General features: G+C 40.5%; 1 protein-coding gene across 7 annotated transcripts in view; it reads right to left on the reverse strand.

The window, feature by feature from the left end:
• The window catches only part of SPECC1 (sperm antigen with calponin homology and coiled-coil domains 1), a 265,582-nt gene that overhangs the window by 211,983 nt on the left and 34,176 nt on the right, over positions 1–19,423 (reverse strand). For 4 of the 7 annotated variants that reach the window (XR_009499670.1, XM_059908102.1, XM_059908103.1 and 1 more), the window contains exon 1: positions 5,112–5,214. The exons of 1 other annotated variant lie outside the window; for it this stretch is intronic. The gene's annotated coding sequence lies outside the window, so the exon portion shown is untranslated. Of the gene's footprint in view, positions 1–5,111; positions 5,215–19,423 lie in introns of those variants that run through there. 2 more of the 7 variants (XM_059908101.1, XM_059908107.1) reach the window with 1 other exon arrangement.

A 19,423-nucleotide genomic window follows, 5' to 3' on the forward strand; every position in this document is an offset into this window, starting at 1 on the left:
CCTAAAATTGTGAACTTTCCCAATCCTGAGCCTCTACAGCTAGGATCCTGCTCCCTAAAATCTTCTGGCCCGTGGGCCTGGAAAAGTGTCTATTTATGTATTTATCTTACACAAATATAGACTCATGAAAAACTCAAACGTGGACGTATATCTAGAAAAAGGTAGAAGAGACCTTGCCCTAATTCTCCCTACCTCTCCAGAAGTAACACAGTAAACAGCTTGATATTTTATATCCGGAACTTTTTTAAAATGAACTTTTATATTCATACAAATAAAAATCTAGAGTTCAGGTTTCTTAACATAAATAACGACATTTTTAATGGAAATATGATTATGTTGGATGTGCTTACTTGAAAACATGTACAGTATTTTCTAAGACATTAAAGGCTATTACACGTTTTGGTAGGTTTTGTAAAATTGCCGTACAAAAAAGCTTTGCTAATTCTTGTTCCTATTAGTTGTGATTGCCAATGCCCATCTCCATATGTTCTCTTTGACGCTGGATGTTATTTATGTTTTCAGTTTTTGCCTATCTGCTACAGGGAAAGTGACATTTCATTAGTATTTGAATTTGCATTTCCATGATTCTTACTGAGGTTTCTTTACTGGCTGTCAATATGTCTTCATATATTTATGGAAATAAATATACATTTCTATTTATAAATTGCCTTTGCCCACTTTTCCTGTGTGTCTTTGTCTTTTTCTAATGGATGTGTGGAAATTCCTCTCTTATAATGGTTAGCAGCTCTCTGTGGTATGGGCGCTGCACATAGTTCTCTCTGCCACATGCCTGTCTTTCAATGTACCAAGTTTTTAAATGTGCATAGAGTCAAGTGTGTCATCTTTTTCTGTCTCCCAAGATTACATGAAGGGTTGTCTTAAGTCATAAAGGGAAAGAATGATACATTTGGCTCTACGTAAGAAATACAAGGGAACCCTCCTACACTTGGTGGGAATGTAAATTGGTACAACCATTACGGAAAACACTATGGAGGTTCCTTAAAAAAACTAAATATAGAACTACCAGATGATCCAGCAATCCCACTCCTGGGCATATATCCAGAGAAAACCATAATTCAAAAAGATACATGCACCCCAACGTTCATTGCAGCACTGTTTACAATAGCCAAGACATAGAAGCAACCTAAATGTCCATCAACAGAGGAATGGATAAAGAAGATGTGGTATATATATATACAATGGAATATTACTTAGCCATAACAAAGAACGAAATAATGTCATTTGAAGCAACATGGATGGACCTAGATATTGTCATACTGAGTGAAGTAAGTCAGACAGAAAGACAAATATCATATGATATCGCTTATATGTGGAATCTAAAAAAAAAAAATGGTACAAATGAACTTATTTACAAAACAGAAAAGGAGTCACAGACATAGAAAATAAACGTATGGTTACGGGGGGGGGAAGGGGGGATGAGGGATAAATTGGGAGATTGGGATTCACATATACACGCTACTATATATAAAATAGATAACTAATAAGGACCTACTGTAGAGCACAGAGAACTCTACTCAATACTCTGTAATGAGCTATATGGGAAAAGAATCTAAAAATGAGTGGAGATAGATATATCTATATATATAGATATAGATATATCTATATATCTATATCTGATTCACTTTGCTGCACACCTGAAACTAACACAACATTGTAATAAATCAACTATACTCCAATAAAAATTACATAAAAAAGAAACACACAGAATGTATATTTATGTATATAAAATAGACATACACATATATATATATATGTCTCTATGCATATCTGTGTACCCCAAATACTTTTTCAGTGTTTCCTTGTTTAACTTTATTTCCCTACCCCAACAACCCATGGCGTGGACACTATAACCATCCCCGTTTTACAGATGAGAAGACTAAGGCCGGGGAGGCTGAGATGGAGCCCTCGCTGCCAACAACTCTTCCTCTGACTCAGTGTCCCTCCACACAACCCGTTCTCTCCACACATCTTAAAACAGCAAAATCAACACAGAGTGATAACAGCTCAGAAACGGTCAGCTCCTATAAATAAAACAGACAATCCAGAAAAAGCATGTATCATAGAACAGCTGAGGATATAAACTGACAAAGTTAGAAAATATTAGAGAACATAAAGATCACTCAAAAATGACATTGGAAAAACTGCCTAGCATTATTTTGTTTAAGTCAAAGTCCACTTTTCACATCATGCACCGAAGTAAAAACCAGAAGGAAATAAATCCCTTAAAAAAATATAGATTTCTAAAGTAAGAAGAAATAGTTAAAAATGGACAGATGTGATTATGCAGAAATGTTAAATGGCTGTATGGTTTTTAAAAACTCATTTTAAAAAGGTAAAACATAGTCTGGGGAAAATAACTGATGAAACTTTGTGAGTAAATCTTTTAAAAACCTTTATGGGGACTTCCCTGGTGGTCCAGTGGTAAAGAATCTGCCTTACAATGCAGGGGACGCGAGTCCGATCCCCGGTCAGGGAACTAAGATCCCACGTGCCGCGGGGCAACTAATCCCATGTGCCACAACTACTGAGCTCACGTGCCTCAACTGGAGAAGAGAAAAACCGCACACCGCAACTAGAGAGAAGCCCGTGCACCGCAACAAAGAGCCCACGTGCTGCAACTAAGACCCGACGCAGCCAAAAATAAATAATAAATAAATCTTAAAAAAAAAAACTTTATGAATTAGCCACCCCCATAAAAAACACATTAAGATCCTAACAGATAAATGAGCAAAGGAAGAGAAGGTACAATTTGTAAACAAACACGTGAAAAAAAAGTTCATCGTAACTATATTAAAAAAGATGCAAAATTACCAACAAGTGCTACTGTTTTGCCTGGTTTTTTTTTTTTCTTTCATGGTGCTGTCACTGGAATGGATAAAATTAAACTGACATCTCACACACAGTGTTGGTAGAAAAGCAATCTAGCAACATATACAAAGCACTGCTAAAAATTCACGCGCTTTGGTCTTCCCTGGTGGCGCAGTGGTTAAGAATCCGCCTGCCAATGCAAGGGACACGGGTTCAAGCCCTGGTCTGGGAAGATCCCACATGCTGCAGAGCAACTAAGCCCGTGCTCCACAATTACTGAGCCTGTGCTCTAGAGCCCGCGAGACACAACTACTGAGCCCTCACGCTACAACTACTGAAGCCCATGCACCTAGAGCCCGTGCTCCACAACCAGAAAAGCCACCGCAATGAGAAGCCCGTGCACCACAACGAAGAGTAGCCCCCAATCGTCGCAACTAGAGAAAGTCCGTGCGCAGCAACGAAGACCCAACGTGGCCAAAAATTAATTAATTAATTATTTTAAATTCATGCGCTTTGACCCAGTAATCCCACCTCTGAGAATCCATTCTACAGATAATCCAAAAACTTGGGGAAAATTATATGGACAAGACAGTCACTGAAGTGTCCTTTATCATAGCAAACAAACAAACAAAAAGCAATCCCATTTTCAAGAACAGGGAATAGTTAATTAATTTATGGAACAAACCCTTACTAGAACATTATACGCCATTAAAAATAATTGTGTACTAATAATATAAAGAAGTATGCTATAATATTTAATTGTACAGGTCCAGAGAAATATAGAAATTTGAAGTCGTTTTAGTGCATGGGATTGAGTCACTATTTCCTCTGATTTCTAAACTTACTCCGGGTTTAGAAAGACCTGCGTTCCAATCCCAGACCACCCCCACCCACCAGTCAGTCTGCCCTTGGCCAAGTTACAAGACCTTTCTGTGCCTCAGTTTCCCCACCTTGAAAGTGAAGACCGCACATGTGGGTGCCTCATGGGACAACAGTGAGACTCAGAGAAGATGATCCTCGGGGAGAGCTCAACTGCTGTGTCTGCCACGCAGTAAGCAGACAAAAGTGTTATGTTTAACATTTTTAAAAATATTAAACATGTTTGAAAAATAAAATTGAAGCGAGGGAAAAAGATGCTTCCCATGCGGTGGCTCTTCCCAAATGAAGGTGTGGTCTTGTCTGCTTTGCACTCCCTCGACTTTCGTGGGTTTCTTCTGCTGAGACGACACTGCGACTTCCACGTAAACTCACTTGGCAAAGGAAAGATGAAATGGCCCCTCTAACCAGAGCCACGTAAAAATGTATAGTCTGTGGGGCGCAGCTGCAGAGAACAGACCCAAAGTCAAAGAAGCACATGTGTGCCTCCACCTCTGCATCCGAATGGGAGGGGGCAAAGCACGTTTCTCGAGTCAACTTAAAGAATGGACTTTCTACGTAACTGAGCTAAAGGTTCGATTCTAACAAGAGATTAGACTCAATGGAAAAAAGGGGGGAAAAAAACCCCAAACTTAATTTCCAGCAAACGGAGTGGAGGAGACCTTTCAAAGTAGCTGGAGCCCTTTGCCAGGGCGGGTGGGGCAAAAGACCGTCTAAACAGAAACCATGTAACGAGTAACTTCCTAGAAAAGCCTCTATCTTTGTCATATCTTTGAAACTCTGCCATCTAGGCCTTGCAAGCACAATGTTTGGCCCAGATACTGAGCACGGGCACGTTATCGGGCCCTCTGCAAGGAGGGGTGGGCGTGCTCCCCAGAGCTGGTCTTCCAGGGGAGAAGGCCCTAGAACCTCCTGGGGGTGAAGACCAGGCAAGTGGGCGGCTCCCCCCCTCCCCCGCGGGATTTCAGACTTCCCACACTTGGCAAGAGGAACGCACAGAAGCAGCCCTCTTCACCGCGGCTGTGAAACACAGCTCTCCACGCGGCTAGGAATTAGTACCCGCCGGGAGGATTTCTCTTCCAAAGACCTTTAGACGTTTAACCTAAAGTTAGCATTAATTATCCTGACTTGGCAAGACGAGAAAAGTCACAGGCAGTGAGAAAAGACAGTGTTTTCAAGCTGTCAGAAGATGTCTGAAATCCATTTTTAGGCCCCCAAACATGCACGTAGCGTGAACTTGCCCAGCCCACGAACCCACAGGAGGATATATTAACAACGCTGTAGTCACAGCAAGAGTCACCGGCACTTGAGACGTTACAGCCACAAAAGAAGAACCTCTTCCCCCAGATACAGCTGTTCTAAGAGTTTCCACCTCCATCTTAAAGAGTAACCAACTGGGTACTTACTGCAAAACCTTTGGCTTCTCCTGCTTCTCGGAGTGGCTGGCCTCCATCAGCAAGCCGGCCGCACTATTTTGGGGTTTGGTGCCGGCCGGGAGGAAACCACACTCGAGGGGCCGGGCACTGAGCGCTGGAACGACGCCTCGCTCAGGAAACAGGCGGGCTCTGCTCTCCAGGGCTTCCGACGGCCTCTCCTTCTGCCTCTCCCTCCCCTCCACCCCCCACCCACCCCCCCAAAAACCCTGCAAAATCACTTCTCTCCTACTGGTTCCTGAATACTTCCTTTGAACCTCTCTGAAACATAAGGATTTAAAGATGCAGGCTGACTAGTTTCTCGCTGATTGCTCCCTGAGATATCAAACAGAAAAAAAAAAAGCCAGGCTGCTCTTCAGAGGTGAGTCTGCCCTGAAGCGTCAGGGTCCCTTCCTTTCGAGCCTGTGACTTGTAGAATGTTCTAGATGGGATGGGAAATTCAGGTTACGGCCAGGAACATTCCAAAGCAGGTGGTTCTGATCAGCGGACTCCAGGGATCTCGGAGGTGAGGAGCCTGGATGTCCAAGGCTCCGTGATCTGTTGAGATTTCATTTTTCACTCAAGATACATATTTTCATACTTCATTTTGAATTCAGAGAGCTCCAAAATCATAAGAGCACTCTCACGACAGGTGGCCTACAAGCCCCATGACGGTAAGATCTCCTGTTACAGAGGGCGAACTCGATGCACGGAAAATACACACGGAAGAAATTTTGTCGAGGTAAATAAGCTACTGTGTTGTATCCACACTCACCAAGAACTGAAGGGATCAGGGCCAGGCAGAGCTTAGTCACGGCCATAAACTGGGTTTTAATTGCTATTTGACTGTAAAATAGGTGTGAAAAGCAGCCGAGTAGCTCTTACCTGGCGGTGTGGGTTGGCAGAGCCTCAGTGATGCCGAGTCCCCTGTGTTCACCGCGGTTCCATCCCCATCCCAGACCACAGAAAGGTGCTCTGCTCACGCAGCTTAGAACCGCTCCCCACTACCTTCACCGCCAGGCGTGTTGCTATAACTGCGGCCCCATGCCCCCCTGGCAAACGCTGCCGCCTCTGGTGGCCCCCCCTCTTTGCCTTAAAGAAAGCGAGAGGCACAATGCACGGGACACGCCCTCGCGGAGGAAGATCCATCCTCCGGGGCGCCGGGGACGCACGGGGACCTAACTCACCCGGGGGTTCCTCCAGCGCATGGCCCCGTGGCACAGTTACAGGAGGTGGCCATGGTCGGGACTCTGCAAGTGACAGAACTCGGCTTAAGCAAACTAGCAAACTTACTGGCTAACTGGCTAGTCTGGGGATGACTTCAAGCTGGCTTTAAGCCAGTTATACCTGGAGGTTCAAATGCCATCGGGAAGCTGTTTCTCATCACCTCTCGGCTCTAATTCCCTGAGTTCACATCATTCCAACACAGGTGCTCTTGGGATGGGAAAGCCTTTCCCAGCAGCATTCCAGGACTAGGGGGCTTTAGCATTCAAGATCTCAGAAGAAGAGACCTCAGAAAAGAACCCCAGAGTGATACACTGTCCAACCCAGTAGAGGGGAGAGGGACCTGGGTGATTGGTGACCCCACTAGTTGTAAGAGCAGTTCCCAAAAGCAAAAAAAAAAAAAAAAGCTGGACAGACAAAAAAGTACAAGCTAGTCACCCACTAGCGCCTTGGATTTAAGCCTTTCACGTGATCATCTTACTTCCCCAATTAGACTGTAAATCCATTAATAGAAAGATATACACAAAATGTTAACAGTGCTTATCTCTGGAATTGCAGGTCATTTATTTTTTTAATTCCCATTGTATCTTCTAAATTTTCTAAAACAAGTAGGTATTAAATTGTGTAATAAAATAATTAATTAAATAAGTTATTGCATGCTAAACAAATCCTACTTACAAAGTAAAAAATATATATATAAAATATCTATGAATAAACCTGGTAAGAAAATTGCTGTTGCCCCCCAAAATCTACAATATTTTACAGAATGACAAAAAGAGGACTGGATGGAAAAATATACCATGGTTTTCCAATTAGATATTCATCATTCACAAAATAATTTAATAAATGTATTGTAATTCCAATAAAAATTCTAATAGGATTAGAAGTGTGAAGAAAATTCTTTATAAAGTTATCCTAAAATTCATCTGGTAAAATAATTCGTTCTTCCCTATAAAAGAAAATTCTTGAAAAAAAAGAAAGTGTATTTATACTCCCAGATATTAAAGCAGACCAGAAAAGTAAAATAATTATAATAGTATGGCTCAGGAATAGAAAGATCATCAGTGAATCATAACAAAGCCCAAGCATAAGAATTTGGATTACAATAAACATGGCGTCACTAATCTGAGGACAAGGAATGGATTGTTTTTTTAAATGGCATTGGGAAAACTGGCTGATCATATGCAGAAAAAGAGAGTGACAGAGAAAGAAGGAAAGAAAGAGATTCCTACTGCACACCAAATGAATTTTGAAGGAATAAAGATTTAAGTGGGTAAAAAAAGAAGCATTACAAGAACTAGAGGAAAATAGAGGAGATTCTATATCTAAACAAGATGAAAAAGGCCTCTCTGAGCCCACCTGCAAAAGCAGAATACATAAAGAAAAACAGATTTGACTACTTAAAAAAAACTCTGCAAAACAAAAACTATAAACAAAATGTAAATGCCAATGACAAGATGAGCTGAGCATCTATGCATTACCTTTGGTTCAGTTATTCCATTTGTAGAAATGAATCCTATGAAAATAATTATGAAGGAATTTAAAGCCGTGTGTACAAGAGTTATGAGCTTATCCTTGATGATAACAACGATGACAACAAAGGAAATAATTAAAATCTAATTGGTTAGATGATGGTATATTCACATGATTAAACATTATGCAGCTGTTAAAAGTGACATATATCAACCAATATTCCCTATGATACTGACACAAAAATCCTCAACAAAATACTAGCAAACCAAATTTAACAACACATATAAAGGATTATACACCATGACCAAGTGGGATTTACCCAGGAATTCAAGGTTTTCCAACATATGACAATCAATCAAAGTAATACACCATATTAATAGAATAAAGGACACAACCACATAATCATCTCAACAGATGCAGAAAAGCATTTGACAAAATCCAATGCACATTCATGATAAAAAAAACAAAAACAAAAACAAAAACACACTCAACAGGCTAGGAATAAAAGAGAAATTCCTCAGCCTGATAAAGAGCAACTACAAAACACCGAACAACTAACATCGTACTTAATGGTGAAAATCTGAAACTTTTCCTGTAAGAGCAGTAACAAGGTAAGGATGTCTGCTCTCACCACTTCTAGTCAACAATATAATGGAGTCTTTAGCCAGGGAAATTAGGAGGAAGGAAGGAAGGAAGGGCGGGAGGGAGGGAGGAAGAAAGACAAGGTATCCAGATTGGTAAGAAAGTAAAGCTATATTTATTAGCAGATGACATGATCTCATATGTAGAAAATCCTAAGGAATCTACAACAACAAAACAGAGCTAATAAACTTGTTCAGCAAGGTTGTAGGCTACAAGATCAATATACAAAAATCAATTATTTTTATACACTTGTAATAAACAATCCAAATATATTTTTTAAAATTCCATTTACAATAGCCTCAAAAAGAATAAAATATTTAGAAATACATTTAACAAAATACACGCAAGACTTGCAGTACACTAAAAACTATAAAACATTTAAAAAATTGAAGAAGTCTTAAATAAATGGACAGACATCCCATGTTCAAGTACTGAAAAACTTGAGACGGCAATGCTCCTCAAATTGATCTACAGAATCAACACAACCCATATCAAAATTCTAGCTACTCTTTTCACAGAAGTTGACAAGTTAATTCTACAACTCATATGGAAATGCAAGGGACCCAGAATAGTCAAAACAATTTTGAAAAAGAGGAACAAAGCAGGACTCATACTTCCCAATTTCAAAACTTACTACAAAGCTACAGCAGTCTAGACCATGTGGTACTGGCATAAGGATAGACATATGTAGATAAATAGAACAGAACTCAGAGTCCAAAAATGAACCCATACATTTATGGGCAGTTGATTTTGGACAAGGGTGCCAAAATGATTCAATGGGGAAAGAATAGTCTTTTCAACAAGTGGTGTTGGGACAACTGGACATCCACATGCAAAAAAATGAAGTGTTAGACTCCTACCGCACACCACATGCAAGAATTACCTCAAAATGTAAGAGCTAAAAATAGAAAACTCTTAGAAGAAAATATAAGTATAAAACTTCATGACCTTGGACTAGGCAATGTTTTCTTAGATACTACACCCAAGACACAAGCAACCAAAGAAACACTAGATAAGCTGGACTTCATAAAAATTAAAAACTTTTGTGCTTCAAAGGACACTATCAAGAAAGTAAAAAGATAGCCCACATAATGGGAGAAAATATTTGCAAATCATATATCTGATAAGGGTCTATTATCCAGAATATAAAGGACAAGTAACCCAACCAAAAAATGGGCAAAGGAGCCAAACACACATTTCTCCAAGGAGAATATAAAATATACAAATGGCCAAAAAGCACATGAAAAGATATTCACCATCATTAGGCATTAGTGGTATGCAAATCAAAGCTACAATTAGATACCACCTCGCATCTACTAGGATGACTACAGGCAAAAAGACAGACAGTAATAAGTGTTGGCAAGGATATGAAGAAATTGAACCTTCATACATTGTGTGTTGTAATGTAAAATGGCATGGCCCCCATGAAAAACATTTTGGCATTTCCTCAAAAGTTAAACACAGAGTTACCATTGTGACCCAGTAATTCCACTCCTTGGTATATACCCCAAAGAACCAAAAACAGGAGTTCAAACAAAAATCTGTACACAACCACACTATTCACAGTAGCCAAAAAGTAGGAAAAAAATGTTCATTAAGTGATGAATGGATAAACATAATGTGTAGGTCCATATGATGGAATATTATTCATCAGTAAAAAGGAATGAAGTAAAAAAAAAAAAAAAGTGAAGTAGTGGCACATGCTACAACATAGATGAACCTTGAAAACATTATGCTGAGTGAAAGAAGCCACGTCAAAAAGGCCACATATTGTATGATTACATTCATATGCAATTTCCAGAATAGGCAAATCCATAAATACAGAAAGTAGGTTAGTGGTTGCCCTGGGATGGAGGGATAGGTTAGAATGGGGAGTGACTACTAATGGCTCCAGGATTCCCTTTTGGGGTGATGTAAATATCCTGGAATTTGGTAGAGGTGAGTGTTGCACAACTTTGCCAATACACAAGAAAAATTACTGTATTGTACACTTTAAAATTGTGAATTTATGGTATGTGATTTATAGCAACTTCACAAAGGATACTGTAACATATTTGATCATGTAGAATAATGGTGACAATAAATTAGTGGAAAATATGATTGTAAAAGGTGTATACAGTAGGAAACCATATTTACAATAGGCATAGAAAAAAGACTTAGAGAAAAGTCTATATATTAAAAATGTTATTCTTGGTCCCCTTGTTGAAGAATGAGTTGACCATATAGGTGTAGATTTATTTCTAGAATCTTTATTCTGTTCCATTGGTCTATATGTGTGTTTTTTATGCCATACTGTTTTGATTACTATAGCTTTGTAGTGTATTTTTTAATTAGAAAGTGTGATGCCTCCAGCTTTGTTCTTCTTTCTCAAAATGATTTGTGGTTTTTTGCAGTTCCATATGAATTTTAGAATTGTTTTTTGTATTTCTGTTAAAAAAATGCCATTGGGCTTTTGATAGGGATTGCACTGAATCTCTAATGGGGAAAAGATAGTTTCTTCAACAAATGGTGCAGGGGAAATTAGATATCCACATGCAAAAGAATGAAATTGTACCTGTATATCATACACAAAACCAACTCAAAATTGATTAAAGACTTAAACATAAGATCTGAAACCATAAGACTCTTAGAAAAAAAAAAAAGGTGAAAAACTTCATGACATTGGTCTTGGTAATAATATCATGGATATGACACCAAAAGCACAAGCAGCAAAAACAAAAATAAACAATCAGGACTACATCAAACCCCAAAAGCTTCTGCACAGCAAAGGAAACAACCAACAAAGTGGAAAGGCAACATACAGAATGGGAGTAAATGTTTGCAAACTATATATCTGATAAGGGGTTAATCTCCAAAATATATAAGGAACTCCTATAACTCAATAGTATAAAACCTAATATCCAATTAAAAGATAGGCCAAGGACTTAAATAGATGTTTCTCCAAAGAAGACATACAAATGGCCTACAGGTATATGAAAAATGGTTAACATCAGTAATCATCAGGGAAATGCAAATAAAAACCACAATGAGATATCATCTCACACCAGTCAGGATGGCTATTATAAAAAAAAAAAAAGAAGACAAGTGTTGGTGAGGATGTGGAGATACTGGAACCCTGTACATTGCTGGTGAGAACGCAAAACAGTGCAGCCGCTATGGAAAACAGTATGGAGGTTCCTCAAAAAATTAAAAACACAGTTGTCCCTCCGCGTTTTCAGGGGGTTGGTTCCAGGACCCGCCGTGGACACCGAAATCAACAGATGCTCAAGTCCTGCAGTCCACCCTCCGTATCCATAGGTACCACATCCACAGAGTCAACCACCCATGGATTGTGTATTAAGTTTGCATCAGCACTGAACTGAAGATGCAGAACCTGTGGCTACAGAGGGCCAACCATATATTTATTTTTAAAAATCTGTGTGTAAGTGGACCCATGCAGTTCAAACCCATGTTGTTCAAGGGTCAACTGTAGAACTATCATATGATCAGGTCATCACACTTCTGGGTATTCACCTAAAAGAACTGAAATCAGGATCTCTAAGAGATATTAACACTCCTGTGTTCATGGCAGCGTTATTCACAATATCCAAGATGTGGAATCAACCTAAGTGTCCACTGACAGATGAAGGGATAAAGAAGATGTGGTGTATACATACAATGGAATATAATTTGGCCTCAAAAAAGAAGGAAATTCTGCAACATGTGACAACATGGATGAACCTGAGGACATTATGCTAAGTGAAACAAACCAGTCACAAAAGAACAAATACCGCATGACTCCACTTATGTGAGGAATCTAAAATAGTCAAATTCACAGAATCACAGAGTAGAATGGTGGTTGCCAGGGGCTGGGGGAGGGGAAAGGTCATAAAGTTTAATTATTTAATTGACGGGCATAAAGTCTCAGTCAAGCAAGATGAGCAAAAGCTCCAGAGACCTGCTGTATAACGTTGTACCTACAATCACCCATCAGGTATTGTATGCGTAAACATTCAAGAGAGTAGATCTCACGTCAAGTGTTCTTACCACGTTAAAACAAAAATTTCAAAAATAAATTACAAAAAAGAGGATGTTATCTCTGGGTGCTGGGACGATGGGAGGTTCTAATTTTCTTTACGTTTTAAAGATTTTTCTACACTCGTTACAATGAACGTGTAACGTTGTACAATTTTAATAATAGTATTTAAGCATAACAACAATTATGCATCTGAGAGCATCAGACTCTATTTGTGACTTGATAGCTTATACTGCGGAGAGTAAGTTCAATGTGACCCAAGGAAGGCTTTCTTAATTGTAGAAATAAGTAAACCCTGGACAAGACTCCCTCTGCAGGGACTGAGAATCTCAGAACAGAGGGAGGTGACGGACCACAATGGCATGTCCAGGTGTCCACTGGCACGGAGGCTGCACAGTACAAGAGTGGACCAGCTCCTGGGCTGGGTCCATGACTCCAGACCAGCGCTAAAGGAAACCTCTGTGCCAGCCAAGTTCATAAGCGCCTCAGTGGGAAACCTGCCAGCTCTCCACGGAACAGAATTTACTAAACCTTAGCCAAAAATCAAAGCCTTAAAATGTTCTGTTTTGCTCTTGGAAAAATAAATGTATCAGCCCTAAAAATAACTAGGACAAAGCCAAAAGATGAAAAGTAGCTCTGAATGGGTTTCAAACAGATGTTTGATGAATTTTTGCAAAGACTGTGAGAGTCCCCAGGACCCCTGCATTCTAGCAGAGAGGTGCCCACAAGGATCTGTGATGATGCACCTTGAAAGGGCACCCTCGCAGGGGCAAAAACAGCTGGAAAATCTTCACAGGTCTCGACATTTCACCTGCCAGCAACAGATCCAGCGTTTCTTACTGGAAAATGAGTATAAATAGAAATTGCTGGGACTTCCCTGGTGGTGCAGTGGTTAAGAATCCACCTGCCAATGCAGGGGACACAGGTTCAAGCCCTGGTCCAGGGAGATCCCACATGCCGCAGAGCAACTAAGCCCGTGCACCACAACTACTGAGCCTGTGCTCTAGAGCCCGCAAGCCACAGCTACGGAGCCCCGGCACCACAACTACTGAAGCCCGCGTGCTCTGGAGCCTGTGTGCCACAACTACTGAGCCCAAGTATTGCAACTGCTGAAGCCCACATGCCTAGAGCCCATGCTCTGCAACAAGAGAAGCCACCGCAATGAGAAGCCCGCACACTGCAACCAAGAGTAGCTCCCACTCGCTGCAACTAGAGAAAGCCCATGCGCAGCAATGAAGACCCAACGCAGCCAAAAATTAAAAACAAAAAAAGAAAGAAAGAAAGAAAAATTGTTTACCTGATGGGTTAGCAGGTCATAATGAATATGCTGATCTACTATAGAAACTCTGCAACCTGACGTCAGTGTGTAGGATATACATTGCTCTTCTTTGTAAATATCTATAAGGCCTGACTGTAAACACTCATTCCTCCTAAGAGGAACTTGACTTTTATGTTAACCCAACCATTTCTTTAGATGACTTTTTAATTTAGTTCTAAAGCATAAAATTTCACTGTAGGAAATTACATAGAGAGGAGTAATTACAGAGGGAGACACACCGCACCAGGAAAGGGGTGGTTAGTGAAGTTGGCCTTCATAAGAGCTCTGGGCAGGGGTCACTGCACCCTCCCTAAGAAAACACAAAGGCCAGGCTCTTTCTGTAAACGTGTCGCTCGGAACAAGAGTTCTGTCAGCTTATGAGTTACAATGCCTTGATATATTGTCATAAAAAGCACTCCTGGAGGGCCAGATGAATTCATATGCCCAAAGGAGCCTGGACAGGTCATGTCGCCATGAGGCATATGTGGCTCCAGGGCTGGACCCCCTCTGCTGACTTCCCACCGCAGCCCAGACCACCCTCGGCTGCTGGTGCCATACACCTGCCACCCACACTGCGCTCCCCTCCTAGCCGTGTGAGGGTGCTGAGTGAGGCAATGCGTATGTTTGAATTTGTTTAATTAGCCAGGAATAGGAAAGCAGTGACTCTTTTGGCTTCAGAGCAGATGTTAAGCTAAATTTGGGAAAGAACAAGAGCCCCAGAGCGTCTGAAGAATGACTCAGCCTTGGTCCCCCACAAGTCCCATCATCCCTGGAGATGTGCCCATCTACCCGACTCTCCTGCCATCAGGATTCTGAACCTGAAAGACCTGTCTCTGACATCCAGCGGCCCCTCTTCCAGCTGTCCCACCACATCCTCCCTCCCAGCCTGGTTTGCCCCTGCACCCTTCCCAGCCTCGGGTTCCTTCCCTCCCCTGCGGGTCCCACAGGCCTCCCCGCCCAGTCTGAACCCCAAGACCACCTGCTTCCACCAGGCTCCCCACCAGCTCCCTCAATGCCCTTACTCTGGCCCTGCTCAGTCAGCCACCAGCTGGGGATCCACCAAATCACCCGTTTTTCTTTGTTTCCAATCTGGGTCTCCGGATGGAACTATGCAGACTGAACTCCCCTGAGGGCATGTAGCTCTCATAGCCCCTGAGCAGTTGATCTGTTCAGCTCTAACTGGCTTCATGTTGAACCTTCCAAAAAGCATTTGCTCTAAGAATGTCTTGGTTAAGTTAACCCAGAGGGAAAGGGTCGTTAGCCTGACTAATCGCAGGTCAAGCATTATTCTTCAAGCAGCCTTATTATTAACAAAGCTGACACGATCTCCATCTGATGCCTGACTTGTTTCTTCCTGATTCTGAACCGTCTGTATTGGTGATGGGGGGGAAGGCGGGGCGTGGAACGGGGATGACGCCAACAGTTACTCTCCCAACCCCCAACAACCATTGAACCTTTGCTCGCACCTTCCTATGCGTGCACAGAAAGCAGAAGGAAGAAATGAAAGTAGTACATCCACCAAAGGTAGAAGGAAGTAATGAATAAAGAAAAAGCAGCAATTAATGAAACAGAATACATTTTTTAATGGTCCAGAAGACTAACAAAATTAAAAGCTGGTGTTTTAAAAGGACTAACAAGATAAAAAAAACCTCTGGCAAATTTAATCAAGGAAGAAAAAAAGGCATCCAAATTAGAAACAAGAAAGAGGACATAATTACATATATGGATTTGTAAACTAGGCAAAATGGATAATTTTCTGGGAAAACATAGATTACCAAAATTAAGTCAAGGAGAAACAAACGGTCCCAGAGGGAAAAGAAGGCAAAGATAGGAAAAGGCAATTCACAAAAATACTAAAGACTAATAAACATATGAAAAGATGCTTAATCTACCCAGTATCCAGCAGACATGAACTAAAGCAATGAGATACTTTTAAACCCATCATATGGACTAATATTTTTTAAAAGGGATAACAATGTTAGCAAAAATATAGGAAACAGGCAATTTCACACACTTGTATGTATGGCTCTCGGGAAGCAGCTAGACTGGAGATTGTAAAAGGGGACTTTTCATATTTTACTCTCTGTACTGCTATATTTGAATTTTTACAAGAATGCGTTTTATGTATTACACCTGGAATTTTAAAAATGGAATTTCTAAGCCTGTATACACAAGGATTAATGCCACAATTGTTATTGTATGTTTAGATGGGAGAAAAAAGTAACCTGAAATGAGGACATAGACTTAAAATAGTTTATGGATCTGAAACATAATAAGTAAGAAAAAGGAGAAATAGAAAAATAAGCAGCAAAGTACAGACTGGATATGATACAGAAGAAAACCGCACATGCAAAGCCATTAGCTCCGTAAGGGCAGAAACTCTGTCTTATTCTCCCTGCCCCCTGCCGAGTGCCAAATACAGGGCACTTAGTAAATGTTTGAAAGAAAAACCGGATGAACACATCAAAAGGTACTCTGGGAATTTCAATTTCAAAAGAAACAAATGCAACAATTTTGCTCACATGTATTTTACAAACTTGAAATGTTAAGATTATTCTTTTCACTGAAATCCTGTTATACTCTTCATATAACCGTTAAGTTTGAAATTTATACTTGCACTTGTCATTTTTCTGCATCTAACCTTTAGTTAAAAGGGTGTGGTTCATCTTGGTTGGTCTGTTACTCTATTTTCACTGTATATTTTCATAATATTGGTGCACTGGTGTTCATATTTGTTAAAACCCAGTTTTTATCTTTTTATATTTCGTGGCATTACATCAGTTCAGAAAAATTGATATAGCAGAGAGGTTCAAGGAAATATAAAGATCAGTTTGAGAGTATAAATATGACTCAGGAATTAGAAGCGTCACTGTTTTTTTTCTATTTTTAATCAACGTTTTTTTAATTGAAGTACAGTTGTTTGGAAGGGTCACTATTGAACAGGACTAAAATGTAAGCTGGAGAGATGCATGTCCCATACGTTGTGACGTGCCACCCAGCCAGTTAAAATAGGGATGTTCAGGCAGAAAGCACAGGAGCGAACATTGAAGAACTGGAATTTATTGGCCCATTGATGCATTTGTTCCTAAGGGCTAGAGCACTTTATTGCTTTTATGAAGTTTCTGAAATAATGGCAGAAAACCACGCATGCCCTCCACGTGACTTCCAAACAAAGCACCGTGGCCTCTTTGGTAAACCAACCAAGTTCTTCCTCAAGGGCAGAATAATGTTTCTCAGGGCAAAACCGATGCATTTCAAAGGAAAACTACAGAGGCCTCATTTAATGTTGTACCCCTCAGAGATAAAACTGGTACAGAACACACACTAATGGAACGTTTTTTAGAACTGCCCCAAAGTTAATGATACATGTTTTGGTCAGAGAGAAAACAGAACAAGATGTTAGCAAAATTCCTCTATCAAATATTGCTCTGAATGTCAAGGAATACCTATGGCATGCCACGAGGAAGAGGAATCGCAGATAACTTCAACCTACTGTTGACTGAAACCTCAGGGAGCTAGACAGGTGGAGGGCCTGTCACTGGTTCAGCCAGGGAGAAAAGGAGCCGCAAGGTAGACTCAAAGACATGGCACTCAAGGCCCATCCACACCACTGCTGTTTTTCTCGGACAAGAGCAGATGATCTGAATAAACCATCTGACCTTCACTCAGGGCTGAGAAAGGGATAAACACTCGGACTCAAACTACAGTCATGGACGATCTCTCTCTTCAGTGTGCAGTACGGAATGTGACACCAGGGTTTGCTTTTCACACCAGACATGCACTCACACGGGTGAAAATGAGGAATCACAGAAAACTATTTCTTCAAGACATTGATGATGCCGATTAAGACCGTTTCTATGATCTCAGGTGACTCACTGACACGGTATATCTCAGTAATCAATATTTGGAGCGGCCTGGATCTTAACCAAAACATCAAGATTTTTAATGCTAAGATGTTAGGATACCTTTTTAAAAAATTTTATTGAAATACAGTTGATTTACAAGGTTGTGTTAATTTCTGCTGTACAGCAAAGTGACTCAGTTATACATGTATATGTTCTTTTTCATATTCTTTTCCATTATGGTTTATACAAGATATTGAATATAGTTCCCTGTGCTCTACAGTAGGACCTTGTTGTTTATCCATTCTATATATAATAGTTTGCATCTGCTAATCCCAGACTCCCACTCCATCCCTCCCCTACCCCCACTTGGCAACCACAAGTCTGTTCTCTATGTCTATGAGTCTGTTTGTTTTTTTGTTTTTTGTTTTGTTTTATAGATAAGTTCAATTCTGTCATATTTTAGATTCCACATATAAGTGATATCACATATTTGTCTTTGTCTGACTTACTTCACTTAGTATGATAATCTCTAATCCATGTTGCTGCAAATGGCGTTATTTCATTCCTTTTTGTGGCTAATGTTCCATTGTATATATGTACCACATCTTCTTTATAAGATGTTAGGATGCCTTGATGTGACCAAACTACAATGGGCAACTAAGTCTCCATGAGTCTGACTTCCCCAGTAGTTGACAGTTTTCTTTACAAATTAAATACATTTTTCACATATTATTGGCATATTTAAAAACTATACTGAAATGCTGCAAAGCAATATAAACAAGTATTCTTGTGATGGCTGAACTCTCTCCTGCATGAGATTCAGGAGATTAAGCTGCAAAGCAAGAAGGGCTCAAACCTCAAACGTCTTTACCTGTGTTGCTAAGGTGTTTGGACTTGATAAGCCCTAGTCAGTGAGGACGATTTAAGCAAAGAAGCAAGGTGATCAAATTCACATTTTAGGACAACTGCTCTGATGGCGGCGTGGAGGATAGATTATAAGGGAGTAAAGCTGGAAGCAAGAAACCAGTTATGAGGCAATTTAAACAGTCTAGATGAGATATAATATACTAAGAGAGTAACGGAGAAATTCACAAGAGGCTGAACCTACAGATACCAAAATGGAAATAACAGGACTTGATCACCAGTCGGATTTGGGGGAGGAAGGAGGTGTTTCTGATTTGGAAACAATTTGCTGAGATTGACAAAAGAGAAGGTTTGCCATGCATATTCGTTATCTACTGCTGTGTTAACAAATTACCCACAAAATTTCCCAGCTTGAAACAACCAGCATTTATCATCTCACAGTTTCTGTGGGTCAGAAATCTAGGAGAGGCTTTGCTGGATTGTCCCTGAGCTGGGGCTGCATCATCCAAAGGCTTGACCATGGCTGGAGTTCCAAGGGGTTCGCTCACATGCCTGGCAACTAAGCTGTGGTTGTTAGCAGACCTCAGTTTCTTGCCAAGTGAACCTCTCTCTACAGGGCTGCTTGAATACCCTTCAATTATGGCACATGGCTTTCCCCGGACCAGGTGACCCAAGAAAGAGCAAGGAGGAGGCCACAATGTTTTTAATGACCCTCAAGTCTCACACATCCTTTCTGCCTTATTCCATTCATTAGGAGGGAGTCATTAAGTCCAGCCCACATTCAAGAACAGGGAATTAACTCCACCTCTTAAAAGGAAAAGTATCAAAGAATTTGTGGATATGTTTTCAAATCATCACACCACTGAAGCGGATGATGAGTTCAGTTCATGCTGAATTTGAAGTGCTGGAGACGTTCAGCTGGAAG

This window comes from Balaenoptera ricei, chromosome 20 (assembly GCF_028023285.1).
Source record: "Balaenoptera ricei isolate mBalRic1 chromosome 20, mBalRic1.hap2, whole genome shotgun sequence".
In the NCBI taxonomy this organism is placed as follows: domain Eukaryota; kingdom Metazoa; phylum Chordata; class Mammalia; order Artiodactyla; family Balaenopteridae; genus Balaenoptera; species Balaenoptera ricei.